Below are 6,000 nucleotides of genomic sequence, written 5' to 3'. Positions count from 1 at the left end.
CTGTCATAAGCCATCACCATCAGTATTGTATAATTACATGCTCCATAGGCTCCAATTAGGAAAACCTGAATGAGACAGCCTTCATATGATCCTGTATTTACATCTGTTAAGAGCATGGCCATCACCTTTGGCCAAACAGCGGTACTTCCAATTAACCCATTTGCAATTAAACTAAATAAAAATATGTGCATTGGCTTATGGAGAGAAGTGTCTAAGTAAATCAAAAGTAAAACAGAAATGTTGACTATCAGGGAGACAAAGTATATCACAAAAATAACTGTGAAAAGTACATATTTGTACATAGAGCCCATGTCCTGGTAAGCAGCATAGATCAGTGTGAGACGGAAAGACTCATTCATGTTTGCAGTTCATATCTGAAAGAGAGAGAAAAAACAATTTGATATGTTCTGTGAATGCTTCAGAGTATTGGATCACTTGATACACATACTGTAAGAGACAGACTATTCAAGACTATAGTTGTCTCCTGACAAAACATGAATTAGTAATTTAAGAGTACAGTTTTCATATACAGTACATATACATACGCAAGTATATCTCCTAGATCTATATTATAATGCTTTAGGAGGTCTAACTGAATTTCACCAACATCACATCTGTTTTCTTTTCAAAGTCATCATAGCCTTGTGAAGCAGTAATCCATGAGCCTCATATTCCACCCCATGGGAAACACTATTGAATCACTGTGCCACTGATGGCTTCACCTTGAATCCTCTTCGTTTGCACCTGCTCTTTTATATTCCTCTTCTACAAATCTGCATAGCAAAGGGGACGCCTCTCTGTGCGAATGTAACAGGGTGGTCAGGGCAAACGCTCAACACCCCATGTCTGTAGCCTGACTACGCCACCCTGGGTCCTAGCGCCTCAGGGAATCTTTAGGAGATTGAGACTTTTCTTGAAACAGAGCTGCACAGGTTCTATAAAGCATGAGGAGACATGAATTCCGTAAATAAAGGATTTATTCAACACAAAAGACAACACAGACATTTTAACAAAGGGGGAGGAAGGCAACAAATAGCTGAGGCAGGCAGGGCTTGCCTGAGGGGGCAGGCTAATATCAAGGGCGACTATTTCCCACCAATAAAGTTACGGCAAGCATGAAAGTGTTTCAGACTGTCGTGCAGCTCTCCACAGCAAGCAACTCTCAGTTCACACTTGCAATTACGCTAGTTCCCCAGCAGGTGACTAGCGCATACAGTACACTAAATCAGTAAATGGGGCTAAACATTCAAATTGCTGAAATATGTTTCTGCAGTGTTAAAGATTAAAAGAAAAAATAACAACAAGAACCGTACCAAACCGAAAACCGTGACCCTAAACCGTGATTCGAACCGAACCGTAGATTTTGTGAACCGCGCCACCCCTAATCTTAGGCCCATACCCCTCCTTCATTCTCATGCCACCCCACACACTCTCACCCACTCCCCATCCCCAATGCTTCTCTGTATCTAAGCCCCATTCTCTCCCTTCCTGAGTGAAAGCACATCATGAAAATTATTATTCGGGTTATATATTGTAGGTGTGTATGCATGTTGTGCAGTGGTGGTAAGGAGGCCAACAGATGATAACCCAATTTGAGGATGAGAGAAGGCACCACAATGCAGCTTATTTGCAATGTGTGTGTGTGACAACACCTTGGTTAATAGATCTGAAACTGTCCTTAATATTAGATAATGATTAAGGAAGGCTTAAGAATGCTCTGTCGTGTTGTCTGTTGTGGTTGACACATACATTCACAAAAATTAACCAAATTTGGTGGGCTTGTGTGTTATTGCTACTGCTAGTTAGAGAGAGAGCTCTGGCCTAGGGTGTGGCTTAGGGACTCTATAGCGCCACCTAGCAGTCTGTCTGTTGTGGTTGACACGTACATTCACCAAAATGAACCAAATTTGGTGGGCATGTGTGCTATTGCTATAGCTATTCAGAGAAAGAGCTCTGGCCTAGGGTGTGGTTTAGGGACTCCATAGCGCCACCTAGCGCATTGTCTGTTGTGGTTGACACATACATTCACGAAAATTAAACAAATTTGGTGGGCTTGTATGTTACTGCTACCGCTAGTCAAAGACAGAGCTCTGGCCTAGGGTGTGGCTTAGGGACTCTATAGCGCCACCTAGTGCATTGTCTGTTGTGGAGGACACACACATTCACAAAAATTAACCAAATTTGGTTGGCTTATGCGATATTGCTATCGATAGTCAGAGACAGAGCTCTAGCCTAGGGTGTCTAAGGGACTGTATAGCGCCACCTAGTGCATTGTCTGTTGTGGTTGACACGTTCATTCACAAAAATGAACCAAATTTGGTGGGCATGTATGTTATTGCTATGGCTATTCAGAGACAGCGCTCTGGCCAAGGGTGTCTAAGGGACTGTATAGCGCCACCTAGCGCATTGTCTCTTGTGGTTGACACACACATTCACGAAAATGAACCAAATTTGGTGGGCTTGTGCGTTATTGCTATCGATAGTCAGAGACAGAGCTCTGTCCTAGGATGTGGCTTAGGGACTCTATAGCACCACCTAGCGTGTTGTCTGTTGTGGTTGACACATACATTCACGAAAATGAACCACATTTGGTGGGCATGTGTGTTGCTCATGCACATGCCCAACAACACGCACATGTTGCTTTGTTAGATTCCGAAATGTCACAGGTCCGCACCGCAAGTGCTCGGGCCCGCCATCGCCGCTTGCGGCTATATTATGAAGTTAAATTAGCCTACATTTTGAAACCAATCTAACGTAAGCTATCGTATATAACCTATCTTCTTTAAACTATGGTAACTAGCATTTGAGACTGACGAGGTATTGGTGTATCATTTTCTGCATTAGCCTATTAAGTTTTGTGTGTTCATCATGCGTCAGGAAATGTCATTGCGCAACCGTTCAAGCGAACTTTTCAAACATCTGTTCTTTTCTCAATGAATTCTCTAGGTATATCGTAGGCATAACCTACCAAAGTCCTAACGAAACGAAGAGAAGATAATGAGACGTCTGTTGATTTGGAACTTCTTAGCTTAATTATTTTTATCTGTCTGTCTGAAGCTGTTGGGAATAATATCGCTATACTAGATCTCGTTTTTGGCCTTTTGAGACCTGAGTTGACGGAAATCCGTCATATGATGGAAAACTTTAATCCATGCAAGCTGCAGATACTTACAGCTGGGCCACAATTGGAGCAATGGGAGTTCACAGAGCATTATACAACAATTAACTTCCACTATAATTGATGGAACTGGGTATTTCAGATGCGATAGCAGCACACATTTTTGAAAAAAAAAAATAATAGACCAGACCAATAGACCTTAAACTGTTTTAATGAGCACAATACAAAACAATGTGCGTAAAAAGCAAGTGCAAATGAGTTATCTCAAGGTATAGCTGACTGCCTCAAAGAGCCTGAAAAGGCCCCGGACCTCCAAGTGTTAAATCCACTATAACCTTTACAGCTGTAACACCACCACACTTGCTATTACTTTCCCAAATCCAAATATACTGCTACATTTCCTTTACATTATCGTCCTTACAAATAACAAAATATGGCAAATGGTATGAACTCAAGGGTGAGCTATCTTTGAGAAACTGGAAAAATGGCCGTTTTCCAAATTTTAAAAAGGGCGTGTTGAATTTCCCTGTTTTTTAAACCATATATAACCGGATGCACAAGTGGGGGGAAAAGTACATAATTCATGGTCACCACTGCATTAAGCTCTTTTGGTAAATAGTCACTAACACGATTATATATAATACCAAAGAATGTGGCCACAGAGAAATTGATAAAAATAACTAAATGTGGAGTGCACGTTTCAAGGGCTTTTTTCTTCGCATTTGTTGAAGCATTGAGTGTTAACACCACAATTTTGAAATATGACAGAAATATTAGACATGCAGGGAGCACACCAAAACCAATGAGGAGAAAAAATCCATACACATTATTTACAAAACTAAAAATGCTGTCGGTGCATGATAAACTCTGGACAGACAGGTTATCACAGAAAACCTTATGAATGGTGTTATGGCACAGGGAAATCTGGGTTGTCAGACAAATTTGAACAAGTAAAAAAGCTGCGGGCACAAAGTGAACGGCAAATGAAAATTGTTTCACTTTCTGTGGGGTCATGATGGTGTGGTATTGCAAAGGCTGAAATATAGAGACATATCTGTCATAAGCCATCACCATTAATATTGCATAATTACATGCTCCATAGGCTCCAATTAGGAAAACCTGTATGAGGCAGCCTTCGTATGATCCTGTATTTACATCTGTTAAGAGCATGGCCATCACCTTTGGCCAAACAGCTGTACTTCCAATTAACCCATTTGCAATTAAACTAAATAAAAATATGTGCATTGGCTTATGGAGAGAAGTGTCTAAGTAAATCAAAAGTAAAACAGAAATGTTGACTATCAGGGAGACAAAGTATATCACAAAAATAACTGTGAAAAGTACATATTTGACTGAGCCCATGTCCTGGTAAGCAGCATAGATCAGTGTGAGACGGAAAGACTCATTCATGTCTGCAGTGCATATCTGAAAGAGAAAAAAAAAAACATTTTGATGTGTTCTGTGAATGCTTCAGAGTATTGGATTACTTGATACACATAAGAGACAGATTATTCAAGACTATAGTTTTCATCTTCTGACAAAATATGAATTAGAAATTAAGATTATAATTACATATAGAAAACATATTTCATATACATATACATACATAAACTGAATCACTGTGCCACTGATTGCTTCACCTTGAATCCTCCTCGTTTGCACCTGCTCTTTTATATTCCTCTTCTACAAATCTGCATAGCAAAGGGGATGCCTCTCTGTGCAATGATCCTTAGAGGATAACCGTCATTGTCGTAGGTTAGTTAAGTATCCAGAAAAAGAAAAACAATTCCATGAGGGCTCTACAGAATTGCCGCCAATAGGCTTACTGTTGCAAGTCTGTGCAACCCATATAACAGAAACAAAGCAGGGAGTCAGTTTGCATAATAGCCAATGTATTCATCGACAATACTGAAAATGCATGGAAAGGCAATGTTTTTACAAAGTAGGATGGTCTCGCAGGCAGTACTGTGTTGGAAGGTAGCATCAATGCTGTATTTCCTACTCCCTAGTCCCTACCTACTGCAAAAAGTCTTTTATTTGGAATGCACTGTTAGTGTTAGGTTAAAGATGTTCTATAACCAACCCAAAAGGGCGCATGTAACCCCGTTGCTCATCCATCTACACTGGCTTATATCGTTGGCCGCCTGCATCAAATTCAAGTCATGCTTGCCTGCAAAGAAATCTCCGGCTCTGCTCCTGTCACGTCCCTACGGGGTAAACAACACGTGTGTATGTTTATATCTGTTTCACCTGTGTTTTGATTGTCTTGTGCTCGTAACATTGGCTGATGAGCTAACTGGCGGCCAGACGCCAGTAATCAGGACCGGGCCAGCAGCTGAACGGCGAGGGACGTTTGCATTGGCTGACTGTGGTATAAAATCCCAGGTATGACTCTGTTGTGGAGGACGGGCAGTGCTACGAGAGGCGCCGGTGCAGAGGACAAGTCGGACGGAGTTTCGTTTGTGAACTGTAGCGTGTAGCCGTATTGCTCGTGGTGGCTGTGTATGTTTGTGTTCTCTCCCCTTTCATTTTCTCTCTCTTCTGCCGGTGCCGATCGGGCTGGACGGGGCTGGAGCTGGGAGTGTAGCTGACATGCCAAGACGATCCGCAGTGGAGGGACGTAAGAGTTCTGAGTGAGTGACTGAGGCTGGCTAGTTCGGCTGGACAATGGCTTAGCGATCTGTTTACTTCCCTCTCAGGCGGCGGCTCGTGGAAGACAGGCGGCGGAGGAGATCGGGGTTGGCTGTTGATGTGGCGCAGTAAATCCGAGTCAAGGAACGTAACTATGCCTGCAAGTGACTGTGTGAGTGGGTCTGGTAGCGTCGCTGGCCTTGGATGCTGAGCCTGTGTGTTTTCCTCTCCCGCTAGACTGCAGCGAGTGG

Source organism: Sardina pilchardus, chromosome 13, assembly GCF_963854185.1.
Source record: "Sardina pilchardus chromosome 13, fSarPil1.1, whole genome shotgun sequence".
In the NCBI taxonomy this organism is placed as follows: Eukaryota; Metazoa; Chordata; class Actinopteri; order Clupeiformes; family Clupeidae; genus Sardina; species Sardina pilchardus.
The sequence above is the reverse complement of the archived record's forward strand: the minus strand, read 5'-3'. Positions refer to the sequence as shown.